The following is a 24,181-nucleotide window of genomic DNA, read 5'->3' on the forward strand; positions in this document are numbered from 1 at the left end:
GAGAGAGAGAGAGAGAGAGAGAGAGAGAGAGAGAGAGAGAGAGAGAGAGAGAGAGAGAGAGAGAGAGAGAGACAGACAGACAGAGAGAGACAGAGAGAGACAGAGAGAGACAGAGAGAGACAGAGACAGACAGAGAGACAGAGAGACAGAGAGAGAGAGACAGAGAGAGACAGAGAGAGACAGAGACAGAGAGAGACAGAGAGAGACAGAGAGAGACAGAGAGAGAGACAGAGAGAGAGAGACAGAGACAGAGAGATACAGAGACAGAGGAGATAAATGGCATCTAAAGACGCAGATAAGTCTCGGGGACGATACCTGGAGAGGGTTTCGGGAGTCAACGCCCCCGCGGCCCGACCTGAGACTAGGCCTCGTGGTGGATTATGGTCTGATCAACCAGGCTGTTACTGCTGGCCGTACGCAAACTGACGTACGAAGCACAGCCCGGCTGGTCAGGTACTGACTTCAGGTGCCTGTCCAGCGCCGTCTTGAAGACAGCCAGGGGTCTATTGAAAATTTCCCCGATGTATGCTGGGAGGCAGCTGAACAGTCTTGGGTCCCAGACACTTATTGTGTTGTCTCTTAGTGTACTCGTGGCACCCCTGCTTTTCATTGGGGGAATGTTGCATCTCCTGCCGAGCCTTTTGCTTTCGTAGGGATTGATTTTCGTGTGCAAGTTTGGCTCTAATCCCTCTAGGATTTTCCAAGTGAATATTACCATGTATCTCTCTCGCTTGCGTTCCAGGGAATACAAATCAGGGGACGTCAACCGTTCCCAATAATTTAGGTGCTTTATCGTACTTATGAGTGCCGTGAAAGTTCTTTGGAAATATTTGTTTTCAGTGTCAGTGTGGTTAAGTGGAACACAGACCAAGAGGTACAGTGTCAGTGTGATTAAGCGGAACACAGACCAAGAGGTACAGTGTCAGTGTGATTAAGCGGAACACAGACCAAGAGGTACAGTGTCAGTGTGATTAAGCGGAACACAGACCAAGAGGTACAGTGTCAGTGTGATTAAGCGGAACACAGACCAAGAGGTAGAAGTAAATACGTAAAAAAGTTAAGAGTATGACCAAGAATTAATTAGTCAACACGATAGGTAAAGGATGGGAGGTACTAGGTAGCGCCAAGAGCTATGACGTGACCCATGCAAATATATCTAGGTGAGCACACACGCTTTCCTCCACACCAGCTCCCTCTCTCCACCGCCTCGCCTCAACATGATCCTCGCAGACATTTCATCATCAGCAAGTGATTGCAGCCGCGTCATCAATTTAACATTGATGGATGAGCGACCAGAGTTGGTAATCAGTGCTGATTAAACCTGCAGATTAATTTCACTCTGGCTCGGCTGCCGCTGATCGTTAAGGCAAAATGAAGTCTTGTACAACAACACATTTAACATGACAAAAACAAGGCGAAACTATTTTCTTGTTGAGTTAATGTATACACAGTGAGGTCAAGTGTTATTTGCTTGATGCATGTGTAATGTATCAGGTGCGTCAATATTGCAAAACTTGTTGAGACATGCAACCTTAAAAAACGGCAATACAAGAGGGGCTCTCAAGGGGTAATATAGGAGGGGGTTTACGTGTAGTTTACCTGGAGGGGGTTTCGGGGGTCAACGACCCCGCGGCGTTGATCCACCACAAGGCCCGGTCTGAAACCAGGCCTCGTGGTGGATCAGGATCTGTTCAACCAGACTGCTACTGCTGGCCGCACATAAACCGACGTACGAACTACAGCCTCGCTGATCAGGTACTGACTTTAGGTGCCTGTCCAGAGCCTTCTTGAAGACAACCAGAGGTCTATTGGTAATCTCCCTTATGTACGCTGGGAGGCAGTTGAACAGTCTTGGGCCCGTGACATTTATCGAGTTCTCTCAGCGTACTCGTGGCGCCCCTGCTTTTCATTTGGGAGAATGTTGCACCTCCTGCCAAGTCTTTTGCTTTCTTAGGGAGTGATTTTCGTGTGTAGGTTTCGTACTAATCCCTCTAGAATTTTCTAGGGTTGTCCCTACTACCGTACAGCTGCTGTAATCTTACTTTCATTGTTATTTCATATAAGCCGTCAGTAGTCTTATGGTGCCAACTAAAGGAAGCATCGGGGCACGATAAGGGCCACAAGGCACGATAATGTAGTAATTCTAGGAGACTTTAACTTTAGTCATATTGATTGGAATTTCTTGACTGGGAATTTAGAATCATACGACTTCTTAGAAGTAGTTCAGGATTGTTTTTTGAAGCAGTTTGTGACAGAACCTACAAGGGGTAATAACCTGCTTGACTTAGTTCTGGCAAACAATGAATCCCTTGTTAATAATTTAGAAGTTTCAGAGGAACTGGGTTCTAGCGACCACAAATCAATTACATTTAGCATTGAATGGAAGTATGATAGTAGGGATAACTCAGTAACAGTCCCAGATTTTCGCATAGCAGATTACGATGGGCTTAGAGAACACTTATCATCTGTTGACTGGGGTAACGAAGAGAGCTATCAATATGACAGTTTTCTGTACACAATACATGCTGCTCAAAGAACGTTTATCCCTTATAAAGAAATTAGATCAAATAGAAATGACCCAAAGTGGATGAATAATAGGCTGAAATATCTACTAGGGCATAAGAAAGGAATTTATAGGCGTATCAAAAGAGGCGAGGGCCATCTTATGAATCAGTATATTGACATTAAGAGGGACATTAAAAAGGGGATAAGAAAAGCTAAAAGGGACTATGAAATTAAAGTTGCTAGGGATTCTAAAACTAACCCAAAAAGTTTTTCCAGGTATATAGAACAAAAGTCAGAGATAAGATAGGTCCCCTTAAAAATAACTATGGGCATCTTACTGACAAAGAGAATGAAATGTGCTCGATTTTAAATAATTATTTTCTCTCGGTTTTTACACAGGAAGACACTAATAATATTCCGGTAATTAATTTTTATAGTGGGCCAGAAGAAGATAAATTATGTAACATCACAGTCACTAGTGAAATGGTTGTGAAGCAAATAGACCGACTGAAGCAAAATAAGTCACCGGGTCCTCATGAGGTTTTTTCAAGGGTTCTAAAGGAATGCAAAATGGAAGTCTGTGAACCATTAACTAATATTTTTTAATTTATCTCTTCAAACAGGTGTAGTGTCTGATATGTGGAAGATGGCTAATGTAATTCCTATTTTTAAAACAGGGGACAAGTCGTTACCGTCAAATTACCGCCCAATAAGCCTGACCTCAATTGTAGGCAAATTACTAGAGTCAATTATAGCTGAGATTATAAGAACATAAGAATGTAGGAACACTGCAGAAGGCCTACTGGCCCATACGAGGCAGGTCCTCATCAAAACGACATCTACCTAAAGCTACTCAAGAAATAATTCCCGTACCCCATGACACCAATCAAACCCAGCCCCTCCCACTCATATATTTGTCCAGTCTCTTCTTAAAGCTACCCGAGGTCCTAGCCTCTATCACCCCACTGGGAAGACTGTTCCACGCATCTACAACTCTGTTAGAAAACCAGTACTTACCTATGTCCTTTCTAAATCTAAATTTATCCAACTTAAATCCATTATTCCTGGTTCTTACCTGGTTCGACACCTTCAGTACTTTATTAATGTCTCCCTTGTTTATGCCCGTCATCCACTTATACACTTCAATGATATCTCCCCTCATTCTACGCCTCTCCAGAGAGTGGAGATTTAAGGCTTTAAGTCTATCTTCATACGGGAGGTTCCTTACACAGTAAATCATTTTAGTCATTCTTCTCTGTATGTTCTCTAATGAGTCTATGTCCATCCTGTAGTAAGGGGACCAGAACTGAGCAGCATAATCTAAATGAGGCCTCACTAGTGATGTATAGAGCTGTAAAATAACTTTTGGACTTCTGTTACTCATACTTCTTGAGATAAATCCAAGTAATCTGTTGGCCTTGTTGCGCACACTAAGGCACTGCTGTCTTGGCTTTAGATTTCTGCTTACCATGACTCCCAAGTCTTTTTCACATTCTGTATGACCAAGCTCTACTTCACCTAGATTATAGCTTCGAGGGTTATTTTCATTACCAAGGGCAAGTACCTTACACTTATCCACATTAAACTTCATCTGCCATTTTTCAGACCAAGACATTAATTTGTTCAAATCGTCCTGGAGTTCATTGATATCCTCCTCAGAGTGAATTATACGGCCTATCTTTGTATCATCAGCAAACTTACTCATGTCACTAGTAATCCCTTCATCTAGGTCATTAATGTAAATTATGAACAGGAGAGGGCCTAAAACTGATCCTTGTGGAACGCCACTAGTGACTAATCCCCATTCAGATTTCACTCCATTAATGGTAACTCTCTGCTTTCTATTGGTAAGCCATGCCTCAATCCATGCTAGAACTTTACCTCCTATACCATGAGCTGCCACTTTTCTTAAGAGTCTCTTGTGAGGTACTCTGTCGAAGGCTTTACTAAAATCCAAATAAACAATATCATATTCCTTATCACTGTCAACTGCCTCAAATGTTCTATTGAAGAACGTCAGTAAGTTTGTCAGGCAGGAACGACCTCTCGTGAATCCATGCTGAGATTCATTTATCAAGTTATGCTCTTCAAGGTGACGTCTGATAATGTCAGCTATAATTGATTCTAATAACTTGCCCACTATAGATGTCAGGCTTATTGGACGGTAATTTGAAGGAGTGGACTTATCCCCTGATTTGAATATAGGAACCACATTAGCCATCTTCCACAACTCTGGCACAACACTGGTAAGGATGGACGCATTGAATACACTCGTTAATGGCTGACTAAGCTCCATCTTGCATTCCTTAAGTACCCTTGAAAACAACTCATCGGGTCCCGGGGACTTATTTTGTTTCAGTTTGTCTATCTGTTTAATAACCATGTCCCTCGTGACAGTAATATTAGTTAACTTAAATTCACCAGGAACTAAATAATTTGTAAAGTAAAAGGACACAAGTGCAACTAATGTGACATTTATTGTGGCAACGTTTCGCTCTCCAGGAGCTTTATCAAGCCATTACAAACAATACATGGACACAGAGGGTTTGTAATGGCTTGATAAAGCTCCTGGAGAGCGAAACGTTGCCACAATAAATGTCACATTAGTTGCACTTGTGTCCTTTTACTTTACATATTGTCGGTAATTCTACCAACTTTATTACAACTAAATAATTGTTAATTACTGGAATCTCATTTACATCTTCCTGTGTAAAAACTGACAAAAAATAGTCATTAAATAAGGAACACATTTCCAGTTCATTATCCGTCAGCTGTCCATTCCCAGTTTTCAGAGGTCCTACTTTTTCCTTCACCTTCGTCCTATACACTTGAAAGAACCCCTTTGGATTAGTCTTTGATTCATTAGCAACTCTAATTTCATAGTCAAGTTTAGCCTTTCTAATCGCCTTTTTTACTTCTCTTTTAAGCTGAACATATTGGTCAGTAAGGTTAACCTCTCCTCTTCTGATGCGCCTATAAATTCCCCTTTTCTCCCCTAATAGATGCTTTAGCCTCCTGTTAACCCATTTGGGATCGTTATTATTAGACCTAATTTCTCTCTGGGGAATGTATATACTCTGGGCACTGTGTACATTATTAAGAAAACAATCATAAAAGCAGATCCCTTCATATTCATAAGTATGATTATCGTCAATAAAATCATTAGCTAGATAACCCCAATCAAGATTAGACAGATGTTCCCTAAGTCCATTATAATCGGCAGAACGAAAATCGGGGATTTTTACTGTATTATCATTATTCTTGCATTCCCAATTAATGCTAAAGGTGATGGATTTGTGATCACTTGCGCCAAGCTCTTCAGTGATCTCCAGATTATTCACGAGTGTTTCCTTATTTGACAAGACTAGGTCTAGCAAATTATTACCCCTGGTAGGCTCAGTTACGCTCTGTTTCAGAAAACAGTCCTGAACTGTTTCCATAAAGTCACTGGACTCTAGATTACCTGTCAAAGAATTCCAGTCAATTTGACTAAAGTTAAAGTCCCCTACTATGACTATGTTACTGTGTCCAGAAGCCCTAACAATTTCGTCCCAAAGAAGTCCCCCTCTATCGTGATCCAAGCCTGGAGGTCGGTATATTACACCTAGAATTAGTTTTTCTTGACCCTCCACGAACTCTACCCAAACAGACTGTTACTGCTCCATCTATTTTTATACCTGTTTTTATGCAACAATTAATATTTTCTCGAACATACAATGCAACTCCTCCCCCCTTCCCATTACATCTATCCACATTGAACAACTTAAATCCCTGAATATTACACTCAGCAGTCATATCCCGACTCTTTAAATCATACCACGTTTCAGTTAATGCAATGATATTAAAGTTCCCAGCACATGCTACCAAACGTAGTTCATTAATTTTATTTCTTGCACTTCGACTGTTAGCATAAAATACCATCATATGTTTTTTCTTCTGCACATTTTTCCTAGTCATCTTTGTTTTAACACAATTTCTGAAATTATCATTACCCAGAGTTACTCCATGACAGTTACTATTAAGATTCTTAATATCAGAGCATAAGTCAATATATCCATACTCATTATTTATCATTTCTAAACCCATACCTCTAACTAATCCTAGTTTAAAGTCCTAACAACCCCTTCAACTGAGTTAGCAAGAAAACCCACACCTGCCCTGGATAAGTGAACCCCATCCCTGGCATACATGTCATTTCGGCCATAGAAGTTGTCCCAGTTGTCAATGAATGGTACTGCATTATCCTTACAGTGTTTATCCAGCCAACAATTAATACCAATTGCTCTGGACAACCATTCATTACCAACACCTCTTCTTGACAAAATGCCACATATAACAGGGCGCCCCCCCCCCTTCTTCCTAATTATGTCTATAGCTGTCCTGAACTTTCTAACTAAATCCTCACTTCTACGCTTGCCTACATCATTGCCTCCAGCACTGAGGCAACCTCAGTGCCCTGCGGCCTAACCACAGACACATTCTGCAGGGATCACAATCAGCACGTATGGTCGGCACTACTCGTGGTCGAGGGTCTCCTAATAGTGTCACTTGGCTCGATCAAAACTCACTTTCCTCCACACCTTTACCCATCCTACCTTATACTTCTTCCTCTGCCTTCTTACCAGGGCTCTCGTCATATGTTCGTTCTAATAGAGACTCAAGTGTAATTTCCTGGAATAATAGCAGTGATATACAACGAGATATATGTATATCAGTGTATATACATCAAAAGGTATGTATCTGTTGATGTATATATACCGAGATGTATTTTTTAATGTATGTATACTGAGATGTACGCATATTTTAGCGTATATGTACTGAGATGTATCTGAGTATATATACATCAAGATGTGTATATCTCAGTTTATATATCTCAGTAGTACCAGTTACCAGTAGCCTGTTACCAGTAGATGACTCACTACCAACCGTCTGTGTGAATCACTGACTGTTATTCATGTTGCTGCTGATCATAGCATGTTTTTGAATGCCGCTCACCCGCTAGGCACTGGTGGGTCAGACTGAGATAGAGAGCAGAGAGAGGCAGGGCGGCTGATGGTGCTTCCCATACTTTCCGTTATAATTATACTTACTAACCAGCCTACGCGAGTGTTTTTACCCCATCCACGTTATCGAACCCACATGACATATGCTTAGACTTAAGTGATGGCGTACATCAAGAATACTTTAATCCGTAAAATAGATACTAAAGTAAACTATTGTAAACTGAGATATCCACCTCTTGGTACATACCTCGAAGTGTATACAGATGCAAACCTCGGTGTTATACAAAGATAACCATATAACTAAAATATAATTTTTATACTGAGAAACGCAACTCTCGTACGCGGAATTGTTGTTGTCGATAATTTAAACAATATTTCAACTCTAAAACCTTTGCTATCATCGGGTCAAGTCTTACTGTACACAAAGTTAACCTCGGTATAGCCTATTGCTTAAATAACTACTTCTTAAGAAAAATTATACTAAGAAAATATAACTTCCAGAGATATGACGTGTTCATATTGACAGTTACTTGGTAATATCAGTCCAATAAGCAATAAACTATAATGGGAACTATTGAAGCGGAGAACTTGTGTGGAAAGTATTACTATAAAAATATTGTGGTTTATGTGATTTAATGTTGGCTGGAAAACTTGTCTGCCACCCCGGTCATACCCTTCCTTTGCCGTTATCCCAGTCATATATACACCTCCTAGCAAACAGCACGCATGTAAAGGAATGACAGCAGCGGCATATGCTGACTGCGGCAAAAGCAGCCGCAGTCAGCAAGTGTCTACAGACAATGTTATGTAATGTACTGGAATGGGTCCACTTATCATCACAGTTCTTGCCAACTTGGAGTATATGGAGGAAGAATACTTCAATAATATCATCCTTAGTAACGTAACGTAGTTGCGTTACACGATTACATGAACATACTTATTATCGTCCCCAGACAGATGGACATCGGACATCAACGTCATAAACCCAACCAAAGAGTTTCGACCATCCAGTATACTTTGGAAGAAGCAGAGAACAAAATCCCCCCTTTTAGATGCTTTAATACACAAATCTGACAAACATACGCTGAAGTTAAAAGTTATGAAATATGTATCACACCCAGTGGAAATAAGTCACTGACTTTTTTGGGTTATCCTAGGTTCTCTACACACATGCTGCTATGTATGATAATCTATGTAACTATATTTGTGTATACCTGAATAAACTTACTTATTCCAACCAAAACACAAAGTTAACAAATAGCGGTAATGACATTTTCTTCATCGTGGACAAACTAGTACGCAATACTAAATACCTGCAATATGAGTCGGTCTATATTTATCAAATATTTAGAGAAAAGCAGTTCCCTTGACATTTTCACTGAATCAAGAGCACCTTACAGGCATCAAGGCACCATCTGGGGGAGACTATTATTAAATATATATTAGTAGTAGTATTACATTCGTGGGAGACATTAAATTCTATTACCACTGGATCAAGAGCTTTCACTGGCGTCATTTAACGTGTTCTAGGTAAATCTTGATTATAATAACACTCAGCTGCACATATTATACTTTAACTTGATAAAGTTCCTCTCCGGGGAAGCACTAAACCCATAGGATTGTACAGCGCCTGTGAGGGGATGTAGAAGGTATTCAGGTTTAATTCAGGGAACTGGAGCACAATTCCCAAGATCAAGAGCCCTTCACCAGCATCAAGGAACCTTCCTGGAGGGGGGGGGACACCAAGCCTCAAGAAAATATACACAAAGTTTGAACATTACCTGGGTAGTATTGTTACTGGCTCCTCACAGTTGATGTTTTGACCACTGATGCCCAGCAAATAATGCCCACAACTGGCCAGGACTTGGGAGAGAAAGAACAGCTTCCTCCGGAAACAGAAATGGGCTTAATTATTCAGAATTAGAGTAATGTTAGCAGCGCCGCCGCCGCCTCAACACTCACCAACACTTGACTCCATAACCTCGGGTTGTGATATAATATTCTTCATATTAATACTATTTTACCCTTTCATGTCTTGCTATTATAAAATATTTAATTACATACACAATTTTTTTTTATCTTTTTTATGGGAGGTTTTATTATTACAAAACTCAGGGAAGCGGAGGAAATTTATCTTTTACTCAAACCGTAGTTAAGATTTTTTTTTAATAATGTACTGACCGGTGAAGCAGTGTTGACGCTGATGAAGGGCTCTTGATCCAAGGAGCTGAAGCTACCCTCCTTTTCCTCGGATCAAAACTGATTGCCTCTTATTTCCCAGACACTGCACGAGTCTTACAGGTTTAACGCTTCCTTCCCCATAAAGATAATACTTCTTGACTGTTGACGATCACATTACCAGAAAAAAATATTAATTTTTTGAATGATTATAATGTGGTTTCAAGAAACATTTTCATCACAATGATGAAAACAATCCTACACACCTGGAAGGACTTGCCAGGAAGACAATCCTACACACCTGGAAGGACTCACCAGGAAGACAATCCTACACACCTGGAAGGACTTGCCAGGAAGACAATCCTACACACCTGGAAGGACTCACCAGGAAGACAATCCTACACACCTGGAAGGACTTGCCAGGAAGACAATCCTACACACCTGGAAGGACTCACCAGGAAGACAATCCTACACACCTGGAAGGACTTGCCAGGAAGACAATCCTACACACCTGGAAGGACTCACCAGGAAGACAATCCTACACACCTGGAAGGACTCACCAGGAAGACAATCCTACACACCTGGAAGGACTCACCAGGAAGACAATCCTACACACCTGGAAGGACTTGCCAGGAAGACAATCCTACACACCTGGAAGGACTTGCCAGGAAGACAATCCTACACACCTGGAAGGACTTGCCAGGAAGACAATCCTACACACCTGGAAGGACTTGCCAGGAAGACAATCCTACACACCTGGAAGGACTTGCCAGGAAGACAATCCTACACACCTGGAAGGACTCACCAGGAAGACAATCCTACACACCTGGAAGGACTCACCAGGAAGACAATCCTACACACCTGGAAGAACTCACCAGGAAGACAATCCTACACACCTGGAAGGACTTGCCAGGAAGACAATCCTACACACCTGGAAGGACTTGCCAGGAAGACAATCCTACACACCTGGAAGGACTTGCCAGGAAGACAATCCTACACACCTGGAAGGACTTGCCAGGAAGACAATCCTACACACCTGGAAGGACTTGCCAGGAAGACAATCCTACACACCTGGAAGGACTTGCCAGGAAGACAATCCTACACACCTGGAAGGACTTGCCAGGAAGACAATCCTACACACCTGGAAGGACTTGCCAGGAAGACAATCCTACACCCCTGGAAGGACTTGCCAGGAAGACAATCCTACACACCTGGAAGGACTTGGAAGGACTTGCCAGGAAGACAATCCTACACACCTGGAAGGACTTGCCAGGAAGACAATCCTACACACCTGGAAGGACTTGCCAGGAAGACAATCCTACACACCTGGAAGGACTTGCCAGGAAGACAATCCTACACACCTGGAAGGACTTGCCAGGAAGACAATCCTACACATCTGGAAGGACTTGCCAGGAAGACAATCCTACACACCTGGAAGGACTTGCCAGGAAGACAATCCTACACACCTGGAAGGACTTGCCAGGAAGACAATCCTACACACCTGGAAGGACTTGCCAGGAAGACAATCCTACACACCTGGAAGGACTTGCCAGGAAGACAATCCTACACACCTGGAAGGACTTGCCAGGAAGACAATCCTACACACCTGGAAGGACTTGCCAGGAAGACAATCCTACACATCTGGAAGGACTTGCCAGGAAGACAATCCTACACACCTGGAAGGACTTGCCAGGAAGACAATCCTACACACCTGGAAGGACTTGCCAGGAAGACAATCCTACACACCTGGAAGGACTTGCCAGGAAGACAATCCTAAACACCTGGAAGGACTTGCCAGGAAGACAATCCTACACACCTGGAAGGACTTGCCAGGAAGACAATCCTACACACATGGAAGGACTTGCCAGGAAGACAATCCTACACACCTGGAAGGACTTGCCAGGAAGACAATCCTACACACCTGGAAGGACTTGCCACGAAGACAATCCTACACACCTGGAAGGACTTGCCAGGAAGACAATCCTACACACCTGGAAGGACTTGCCAGGAAGACAATCCTACACACCTGGAAGGACTTGCCAGGAAGACAATTCTACACACCTGGAAGAACTTGCCAGGAAGACAATCCTACACACCTGGAAGGACTTGCCAGGAAGACAATCCTACACACCTGGAAGGACTTGCCAGGAAGACAATCCTACACACCTGGAAGGACTTGCCAGGAAGACAATCCTACACACCTGGAAGGACTTGCCAGGAAGACAATCCTACACACCTGGAAGGACTTGCCAGGAAGACAATCCTACACACCTGGAAGGACTTGCCAGGAAAACAATCCTACACACCTGGAAGGACTTGCCAGGAAGACAATCCTACACACCTGGAAGGACTTGCCAGGAAGACAATCCTACACACCTGGAAGGACTTGCCAGGAAGACAATCCTACACACCTGGAAGGACTTGCTAGGAAGACAATCCTACACACCTGGAAGGACTTGCCAGGAAGACAATTCTACACACCTGGAAGAACTTGCCAGGAAGACAATCCTACACACCTGGAAGGACTTGCCAGGAAGACAATCCTACACACCTGGAAGGACTTGCCAGGAAGACAATCCTACACACCTGGAAGGACTTGCCAGGAAGACAATCCTACACACCTGGAAGGACTTACCAGGAAGACAATCCTACACACCTGGAAGGACTTGCCAGGAAAACAATCCTACACACCTGGAAGGACTTGCCAGGAAGACAATCCTACACACCTGGAAGGACTTGCCAGGAAGACAATCCTACACACCTGGAAGGACTTGCCAGGAAGACAATCCTACACACCTGGAAGGACTTGCCAGGAAGACAATCCTACACACCTGGAAGGACTTACCAGGAAGACAATCTTACACACCTGGAAGGACTTGCCAGGAAGACAATCCTACACACCTGGAAGGACTTGCCAGGAAAATAATCCTACAAACCTGGAAGGATTTGCCAGGAAGACAATCCTACACATCTGGAAGGACTTACCAGGAAGACAATCCTACGCACTTGGAAGGACTTGCCAGGAAGACAGTCCTACACACCTGGAAGGACTTCTCAGGAAGACAATCCTACTCACCTGGAAGGACTTGCCAGGAAGATAATCCTACACACCTGGAAGGACTTGTCAGGAAGACAATCCTACACATCTGGAAGGACTTGCCATGAAGACAATCCTACACACCTGGAAGGACTTGCCAGGAAGACAATCCTACACACCTGGAAAGACTTGCCAGGAAGATAGTCCTACACACCTGGAAGGACTTGTCAGGAAGACAATCCTACACACCTGGAAGGACTTGCCAGGAAGACAATCCTACACACGTGGAAGGACTTGCCAGGAAGACAATCCTACAAACCTGGAAGGATTTGCCAGGAAGACAATCCTACACACTTGGAAGGACTTACCAGGAAGACAATCCTACACACCTGAAAGGACTTGTCAGGAAGGCAATCCTACACACCTGGAAGGACTTGCCAGGAAGACAATCCTACACACCTGGAAGGACTTGCCAGGAAGACAATCCTACACACCTGGAAGGACTTGCCAGGAAGACAATCCTACACATCTGGAAGGACTTGCCAGGAAGACAATCCTACACACCTGGAAGGACTTGCCAGGAAGACAATCCTACACACCTGGAAGGACTTGCCAGGAAGACAATCCTACACACCTGGAAGGACTTGCCAGGAAGACAATCCTACACACCTGGAAGGACTTGCCAGGAAGACAATCCTACACACCTGGAAGGACTTGCCAGGAAGACAATCCTACACACCTGGAAGGACTTGCCAGGAAGACAATCCTACACATCTGGAAGGACTTGCCAGGAAGACAATCCTACACACCTGGAAGGACTTGCCAGGAAGACAATCCTACACACCTGGAAGGACTTGCCAGGAAGACAATCCTACACACCTGGAAGGACTTGCCAGGAAGACAATCCTAAACACCTGGAAGGACTTTCCAGGAAGACAATCCTACACACCTGGAAGGACTTGCCAGGAAGACAATCCTACACACCTGGAAGGACTTGCCAGGAAGACAATCCTACACACCTGGAAGGACTTGCCAGGAAGACAATCCTACACACCTGGAAGGACTTGCCACGAAGACAATCCTACACACCTGGAAGGACTTGCCAGGAAGACAATCCTACACACCTGGAAGGACTTGCCAGGAAGACAATCCTACACACCTGGAAGGACTTGCCAGGAAGACAATTCTACACACCTGGAAGAACTTGCCAGGAAGACAATCCTACACACCTGGAAGGACCAGGAAGACAATCCTACACACCTGGAAGGACTTGCCAGGAAGACAATCCTACACACCTGGAAGGAATTGCCAGGAAGACAATCCTACACACCTGGAAGGACTTGCCAGGAAGACAATCCTACACACCTGGAAGGACTTGCCAGGAAGACAATCCTACACACCTGGAAGGACTTGCCAGGAAGACAATCCTACACACCTGGAAGGACTTGCCAGGAAGACAATCCTACACACCTGGAAGGACTTGCCAGGAAGACAATCCTACACACCTGGAAGGACTTGCCAGGAAGACAATCCTACACACCTGGAAGGACTTACCAGGAAGACAATCTTACACACCTGGAAGGACTTGCCAGGAAGACAATCCTACACACCTGGAAGGACTTGCCAGGAAAATAATCCTACAAACCTGGAAGGATTTGCCAGGAAGACAATCCTACACATCTGGAAGGACTTACCAGGAAGACAATCCTACGCACTTGGAAGGACTTGCCAGGAAGACAGTCCTACACACCTGGAAGGACTTGTCAGGAAGACAATCCTACTCACCTGGAAGGACTTGCCAGGAAGATAATCCTACACACCTGGAAGGACTTGTCAGGAAGACAATCCTACACATCTGGAAGGACTTGCCATGAAGACAATCCTACACACCTGGAAGGACTTGCCAGGAAGACAATCCTACACACCTGGAAAGACTTGCCAGGAAGATAGTCCTACACACCTGGAAGGACTTGTCAGGAAGACAATCCTACACACCTGGAAGGACTTGCCAGGAAGACAATCCTACACACGTGGAAGGACTTGCCAGGAAGACAATCCTACAAACCTGGAAGGATTTGCCAGGAAGACAATCCTACACACTTGGAAGGACTTACCAGGAAGACAATCCTACACACCTGAAAGGACTTGTCAGGAAGGCAATCCTACACACCTGGAAGGACTTGCCAGGAAGACAATCCTACACACCTGGAAGGACTTGCCAGGAAGACAATCCTACACACTTGGAAGGACTTACCAGGAAGACAATCCTACAAACCTGGAAGGACTTGCCAGGAAGACAATCCTACAAACCTGGAAGGACTTGCCAGGAAGACAATCCTACACACTTGGAAGGACTTACCAGGAAGACAATCCTACACACCTGGAAGGACTCACCAGGAAGACAATCCTACACACCTGGAAGGACTTGCCAGGAAGACAATCCTACACACCTGGAAGGACTTGCCAGGAAGACAATCCTACACACCTGGAAGGACTTGCCAGGAAGACAATCCTACACACTTGGAAGGACTTACTAGGAAGACAATCCTACAAACCTGGAAGGACTTGCCAGGAAGACAATCCTACAAACCTGGAAGGACTTGCCAGGAAGACAATCCTACACACTTGGAAGGACTTACCAGGAAGACAATCCTACACACCTGGAAGGACTTACCAGGAAGACAATCCTACACACCTGGAAGGACTTGCCAGGAAGACAATCCTACACACCTGGAAGGACTTACCAGGAAGACAATCCTACACACCTGGAGGGACTTACCATGAAGACAATCCTACACACCTGGAAGGACTTACCAGGAAGACAATCCTACACACCTGGAAGGACTCACCAGGAAGACAATCCTACACACCTGGAAGGACTTGCCAGGAAGACAATCCTACACACCTGGAAGGACTTGCCAGGAAGACAATCCTACACACCTGGAAGGACTTGCCAGGAAGACAATCCTACACACCTGGAAGGACTTGCCAGGAAGACAATCCTACACATCTGGAAGGACTTGCCAGGAAGACAATCCTACACACCTGGAAGGACTTGCCAGGAAGACAATCCTACACACCTGGAAGGACTTGCCAGGAAGACAATCCTACACACCTTGAAGGACTTGCCAGGAAGACAATCCTAAACACCTGGAAGGACTTGCCAGGAAGACAATCCTACACACCTGGAAGGACTTGCCAGGAAGACAATCCTACACACCTGGAAGGACTTGCCAGGAAGACAATCCTACACACCTGGAAGGACTTGCCAGGAAGACAATCCTACACACCTGGAAGGACTTGCCACGAAGACAATCCTACACACCTGGAAGGACTTGCCAGGAAGACAATCCTACACACCTGGAAGGACTTGCCAGGAAGACAATCCTACACACCTGGAAGGACTTGCCAGGAAGACAATTCTACACACCTGGAAGAACTTGCCAGGAAGACAATCCTACACACCTGGAAGGACTTGCCAGGAAGACAATCCTACACACCTGGAAGGACTTGCCAGGAAGACAATCCTACACACCTGGAAGGACTTGCCAGGAAGACAATCCTACACACCTGGAAGGACTTGCCAGGAAGACAATCCTACACACCTGGAAGGACTTGCCAGGAAGACAATCCTACACACCTGGAAGGACTTGCCAGGAAGACAATCCTACACACCTGGAAGGACTTGCCAGGAAGACAATCCTACACACCTGGAAGGACTTGCCAGGAAGACAATCCTACACACCTGGAAGGACTTGCCAGGAAGACAATCCTACACACCTGGAAGGACTTACCAGGAAGACAATCTTACACACCTGGAAGGACTTGCCAGGAAGACAATCCTACACACCTGGAAGGACTTGCCAGGAAAATAATCCTACAAACCTGGAAGGATTTGCCAGGAAGACAATCCTACACATCTGGAAGGACTTACCAGGAAGACAATCCTACGCACTTGGAAGGACTTGCCAGGAAGACAGTCCTACACACCTGGAAGGACTTGTCAGGAAGACAATCCTACTCACCTGGAAGGACTTGCCAGGAAGATAATCCTACACACCTGGAAGGACTTGTCAGGAAGACAATCCTACACATCTGGAAGGACTTGCCATGAAGACAATCCTACACACCTGGAAGGACTTGCCAGGAAGACAATCCTACACACCTGGAAAGACTTGCCAGGAAGATAGTCCTACACACCTGGAAGGACTTGTCAGGAAGACAATCCTACACACCTGGAAGGACTTGCCAGGAAGACAATCCTACACACGTGGAAGGACTTGCCAGGAAGACAATCCTACAAACCTGGAAGGATTTGCCAGGAAGACAATCCTACACACTTGGAAGGACTTACCAGGAAGACAATCCTACACACCTGAAAGGACTTGTCAGGAAGGCAATCCTACACACCTGGAAGGACTTGCCAGGAAGACAATCCTACACACCTGGAAGGACTTGCCAGGAAGACAATCCTACACACTTGGAAGGACTTACCAGGAAGACAATCCTACAAACCTGGAAGGACTTGCCAGGAAGACAATCCTACAAACCTGGAAGGACTTGCCAGGAAGACAATCCTACACACTTGGAAGGACTTACCAGGAAGACAATCCTACACACCTGGAAGGACTCACCAGGAAGACAATCCTACACACCTGGAAGGACTTGCCAGGAAGACAATCCTACACACCTGGAAGGACTTGCCAGGAAGACAATCCTACACACCTGGAAGGACTTGCCAGGAAGAGAATCCTACACACTTGGAAGGACTTACCAGGAAGACAATCCTACAAACCTGGAAGGACTTGCCAGGAAGACAATCCTACAAACCTGGAAGGACTTGCCAGGAAGACAATCCTACACACTTGGAAGGACTTACCAGGAAGACAATCCTACACACCTGGAAGGACTTACCAGGAAGACAATCCTACACACCTGGAAGGACTTGCCAGGAAGACAATCCTACACACCTGGAAGGACTTACCAGGAAGACAATCCTACACACCTGGAGGGACTTACCATGAAGACAATTCTACACATCTGGAAGGACTTACCAGGAAGACAATCCTACACACCTGGAAGGACTCACCAGGAAGACAATCCTACACACCTGGAAGGACTTGCCAGGAAGACAATCCTACACACCTGGAAGGACTTGCCAGGAAGACAATCCTACACACCTGGAAGGACTTGCCAGGAAGACAATCCTACACACCTGGAAGGACTCACCAGGAAGACAATCCTACACACCTGGAAGGACTTGCCAGGAAGACAATCCTACACACCTGGAAGGACTCACCAGGAAGACAATCCTACACACCTGGAAGGACTCACCAGGAAGACAATCCTACACACCTGGAAGGACTCACCAGGAAGACAATCCTACACACCTGGAAGGACTTGCCAGGAAGACAATCCTACACACCTGGAAGGACTTGCCAGGAAGACAATCCTACACACCTGGAAGGACTTGCCAGGAAGACAATCCTACACACCTGGAAGGACTCACCAGGAAGACAATCCTACACACCTGGAAGGACTCACCAGGAAGACAATCCTACACACCTGGAAGGACTCACCAGGAAGACAATCCTACACACCTGGAAGGACTTGCCAGGAAGACAATCCTACACACCTGGAAGGACTTGCCAGGAAGACAATCCTACACACCTGGAAGGACTTGCCAGGAAGACAATCCTACACACCTGGAAGGACTTGCCAGGAAGACAATCCTACACACCTGGAAGGACTTGCAAGGAAGACAATCCTACACACCTGGAAGGACTTGCCAGGAAGACAATCCTACACACCTGGAAGGACTTGCCAGGAAGACAATCCTACACACCTGGAAGGACTTGCCAGGAAGACAATCCTACACACCTGGAAGGACTCACCAGGAAGACAATCCTACACACCTGGAAGGACTTGCCAGGAAGACAATCCTACACACCTGGAAGGACTTGCCAGGAAGACAATCCTACACACCTGGAAGGACTCACCAGGAAGACAATCCTACACACCTGGAAGGACTCACCAGGAAGACAATCCTACACACCTGGAAGGACTCACCAGGAAGACAATCCTACACACCTGGAAGGACTTGCCAGGAAGACAATCCTACACACCTGGAAGGACTTGCCAGGAAGACAATCCTACACACCTGGAAGGACTCACCCGGAAGACAATCCTACACACCTGGAAGGACTCACCAGGAAGACAATCCTACACACCTGGAAGGACTCACCAGGAAGACAATCCTACACACCTGGAAGGACTTGCCAGGAAGACAATCCTACACACCTGGAAGGACTTGCCAGGAAGACAATCCTACACACCTGGAAGGACTCACCAGGAAGACAATCCTACACACCTGGAAGGACTTGCCAGGAAGACAATCCTACATACCTGGAAGGACTTGCCAGGAAGACAATCCTACACACCTGGAAGGACTCACCAGGAAGACAATCCTACACACCTGGAAGGACTCACCAGGAAGACAATCCTACACACCTGGAAGGACTCACCAGGAAGACAATCCTACACACCTGGAAGGACTTGCCAGGAAGACAATCCTACACACCTGGAAGGACTTGCCAGGAAGACAATCCTACACACCTGGAAGGACTTGCCAGGAAGACAATCCTACACACCTGGAAGGACTTGCCAGGAAGACAATCCTACACACCTGGAAGGACTTGCCAGGAAGACAATCCTACACACCTGGAAGGACTTGCCAGGAAGACAATCCTACACACCTGGAAGGACTCACCAGGAAGACAATCCTACACACCTGGAAGGACTTGCCAGGAAGACAATCCTACACACCTGAAAGGACTTGCCAGGAAGACAATCCTACACACCTGGAAGGACTTGCCAGGAAGACAATCCTACACACCTGGAAGGACTTGCCAGGAAGACAATCCTACACACCTGGAAGGACTCACCAGGAAGACAATCCTACACACCTGGAAGGACTTGCCAGGAAGACAATCCTACACACCTGAAAGGACTTGCCAGGAAGACAATCCTACACACCTGGAAGGACTTGCCAGGAAGACAATCCTACACACCTGGAAGGACTCACCAGGAAGACAATCCTACACACCTGGAAGGACTTGCCAGGAAGACAATCCTACACACCTGGAAGGACTCACCAGGAAGACAATCCTACACACCTGGAAGGACTCACCAGGAAGACAATCCTACACACCTGGAAGGACTTGCCAGGAAGACAATCCTACACACCTGGAAGGACTTGCCAGGAAGACAATCCTACACACCTGGAAGGACTCACCAGGAAGACAATCCTACACACCTGGAAGGACTTGCCAGGAAGACAATCCTACATACCTGGAAGGACTTGCCAGGAAGACAATCCTACACACCTGGAAGGACTCACCAGGAAGACAATCCTACACACCTGGAAGGACTCACCAGGAAGACAATCCTACACACCTGGAAGGACTCACCAGGAAGACAATCCTACACACCTGGAAGGACTTGCCAGGAAGACAATCCTACACACCTGGAAGGACTTGCCAGGAAGACAATCCTACACACCTGGAAGGACTTGCCAGGAAGACAATCCTACACACCTGGAAGGACTTGCCAGGAAGACAATCCTACACACCTGGAAGGACTTGCCAGGAAGACAATCCTACACACCTGGAAGGACTTGCCAGGAAGACAATCCTACACACCTGGAAGGACTCACCAGGAAGACAATCCTACACACCTGGAAGGACTTGCCAGGAAGACAATCCTACACACCTGAAAGGACTTGCCAGGAAGACAATCCTACACACCTGGAAGGACTTGCCAGGAAGACAATCCTACACACCTGGAAGGACTTGCCAGGAAGACAATCCTACACACCTGGAAGGACTTGCCAGGAAGACAATCCTACACACCTGGAAGGACTTGCCAGGAAGACAATCCTACACACCTGGAAGGACTTGCCAGGAAGACAATCCTACACACCTGGAAGGACTTGCCAGGAAGACAATCCTACACACCTGGAAGGACTTGCCAGGAAGACAATCCTACACACCTGGAAGGACTTGCCAGGAAGACAATCCTACACACCTGGAAGAACTTGCCAGGAAGACAATCCTACACACCTGGAAGGACTTGCCAGGAAGACAATCCTACACACCTGGAAGGACTTGCCAGGAAGACAATCCTACACACCTGGAAGGACTTGCCAGGAAGACAATCCTACACACCTGGAAGGACTTGCCAGGAAGACAATCCTACACACCTGGAAGGACTTGCCAGGAAGACAATCCTACACACCTGGAAGGACTTGCCAGGAAGACAATCCTACACACCTGGAAGGACTTGCCAGGAAGACAATCCTACACACCTGGAAGGACTCACCAGGAAGACAATCATAATAAGAAATAAAAGAAATATTATATGCATAATATTTTAATATTTACAGGAAAGAAAGACGCGGAAGAAGAAATCTTTAATAAAAAAAAAGTATTTAGAAGAACAGACGAATAAATGAGGATAAAAGTACATGATAAACATTCAAGGTTTCTAGGGAGAATAAAAACCACCGGAAAACCTCAGCTTAAATCACGCTGGTTTAACAGTTTTATTTTTCTATTCTGCACGTGTTGTCTCTCATCCATTCTTTTTAGCTTGTCTTCCACTACTGTTCTACACCACTCTCCCTTCTGTACTAGTTTCACTACTTCATACAGGTTCCTTGAAGCTGGTGAGGGGCTCTTGATCCAGGAGGTGCTTGCATTCCTGATAATGAATTCATATTATTATCATATGGAGCGCTAAACCCGCAGGGATTATACAGTGCCTGTCCGGGGGGGTGGTGGAAGGCATTTAGGTTTAATTCAGGGAACTGGAGCACAGATCCAATTCCCTAGATCAAGAGCCCCTCACCAGTGTCAAGAAGCATGAATTCATAAGAACACGGCGACACGTGGGCACTGCCATGCCCTACACTGAAATGCTACTCAGTTCTGAAGTTATGATGAGAGAAGCAATGAATTAGGTCGTCTTTATTTTCTGGCATCTGTTTGTTATTGTGTCTGCTAAGATGTCTTCTTCATTTTGATGGACATCACTCTGAAAAGTTCACTAGGGAGAAGTAGTTACCGCTTGTTGCTTGATGTGTTAGATAATACTTCGTAGATACACCCGTGCCATATCCATCAAAATATTTATACGTTCTAGTAATATAATTAATAAACGTCTTGTAGACAGTCAAATTTGACATCACGTGGCCATGACAGTCGCTGGAGCAGTGAACAACCATCAAGGTCGTACTCATCTCTCCCGCTGATGATGTATACCTGGAGTATACCTGGAGTATACCTGGAGAGGGTTTCTAGGGTCAACGCCCCCGCGGGCCGGTCTGTGACCAGGCTAGTGACTGAACACAACAAGTGGAGAACAAGTTCAGTCTGGCTTCACTAGTGACTGAACACAACAAGTGGAGAACAAGTTCAGTCTGGCTTCACTAGTGACTGAACACAACAAATGGAGAACAAGTTCAGCCTGGCTTCACTAGTGACTGAACACAACAAATGGAGAACAAGTTCAGTCTGGCTTCACTAGTGACTGAACACAACAAGTGGAGAACAAGTTCAGTCTGGCTTCACTAGTGACTGAACACAACAAGTGGAGAACAAGTTCAGTCTGGCTTCACTAGTGACTGAACACAACAAGTGGAGAACAAGTTCAGTCTGGCTTCACTAGTGACTGAACACAACAAGTGGAGAACAAGTTCAGTCTGGCTTCACTAGTGACTGAACACAACAAGTGGAGAACAAGTTCAGTCTGGCTTCACTAGTGACTGAACACAACAAGTGGAGAACAAGTTCAGTCTGGCTTCACTAGTGACTGAACACAACAAATGGAGAACAAGTTCAGTCTGGCTTCACTAGTGACTGAACACAACAAGTGGAGAACAAGTTCAGTCTGGCTTCACTAGTGACTGAACACAACAAGTGGAGAACAAGTTCAGTCTGGCTTCACTAGTGACTGAACACAACAAATGGAGAACAAGTTCAGTCTGGCTTCACTAGTGACTGAACACAACAAATGGAGAACAAGTTCAGTCTGGCTTCACTAGTGACTGAACACAACAAGTGGAGAACAAGTTCAGTCTGGCTTCACTAGTGACTGAACACAACAAATAGAGAACAAGTTCAGTCTGGCTTCACTAGTGACTGAACACAACAAATAGAGAACAAGTTCAGTCTGGCTTCACTAGTGACTGAACACAACAAGTGGAGAACAAGTTCAGTCTGGCTTCACTAGTGACTGAACACAACAAGTGGAGAACAAGTTCAGTCTGGCTTCACTAGTGACTGAACACAACAAGTGGAGAACAAGTTCAGTCTGGCTTCACTAGTGACTGAACACAACAAATGGAGAACAAGTTCAGTCTGGCTTCACTAGTGACTGAACACAACAAGTGGAGAACAAGTTCAGTCTGGCTTCACTAGTGACTGAACACAACAAATGGAGAACAAGTTCAGTCTGGCTTCACTAGTGACTGAACACAACAAATGGAGAACAAGTTCAGTCTGGCTTCACTAGTGACTGAACACAACAAATGGAGAACAAGTTCAGTCTGGCTTCACTAGTGACTGAACACAACAAATGGAGAACAAGTTCAGTCTGGCTTCACTAGTGACTGAACACAACAAGTGGAGAACAAGTTCAGTCTGGCTTCACTAGTGACTGAACACAACAAATGGAGAACAAGTTTAGTCTGGCTTCACTAGTGACTGAACACAACAAATGGAGAACAAGTTCAGTCTGGTTTCACTAGTGACTGAACACAACAAGTGGAGAACAAGTTCAGTCTGGCTTCACTAGTGACTGAACACAACAAATGGAGAACAAGTTCAGTCTGGTTTCACTAGTGACTGAACACAACAAGTGGAGAACAAGTTCAGTCTGGCTTCACTAGTGACTGAACACAACAAGTGGAGAACAAGTTCAGTCTGGCTTCACTAGTGACTGAACACAACAAGTGGAGAACAAGTTCAGTCTGGCTTCACTAGTGACTGAACACAACAAGTGGAGAACAGACTGAGAAGTTATAGCAGGTTCCAACATTTTTTCTTTATTATCACATTAATCTCGTTTAGTTTTGGATATATAAAGTAATTTGTTTGGCTGACCATATTTCAGTGACGGAAGTTTTGCAATAGATGACCAAAAACTAAATATAAAAATTGCTGGAAAGTTTAATGTTAATCTGACAAACAAAAATCTTTCTAAACAAACAATTTGCAACTCTACTTAATATATTTAAACATAACTAAAGCTAAAACAACAATGAACGTCCGGATCTGTAAAATAAAAAAAAACGAAAAATTCCGCCTCTCATGTTCTGTCTGGTTTATTATGTGTTGTAGAGACTGGTTTATTGTATGTTGCTGGGGCTGGTTTATTATAAGGTGTTGAGATTGGTTTA

General features: G+C 45.1%; 1 long non-coding RNA gene across 1 annotated transcript in view; it reads right to left on the minus strand.

Moving 5' to 3' along the window:
- Positions 1–9,475, minus strand: part of LOC138854376 (uncharacterized) — a 107,080-nt gene extending 97,605 nt beyond the window's left edge. Inside the window, exon 1 of the long non-coding RNA XR_011393564.1 lies at positions 9,290–9,475. This is a non-coding gene — a long non-coding RNA (uncharacterized lncRNA). The remainder of the gene's footprint in view (positions 1–9,289) is intronic.
- Positions 9,476–24,181: the final 14,706 nt, after the last annotated feature.

This window comes from Cherax quadricarinatus, chromosome 56 (genome assembly GCF_038502225.1).
Source record: "Cherax quadricarinatus isolate ZL_2023a chromosome 56, ASM3850222v1, whole genome shotgun sequence".
NCBI lineage: Eukaryota > Metazoa > Arthropoda > Malacostraca > Decapoda > Parastacidae > Cherax > Cherax quadricarinatus.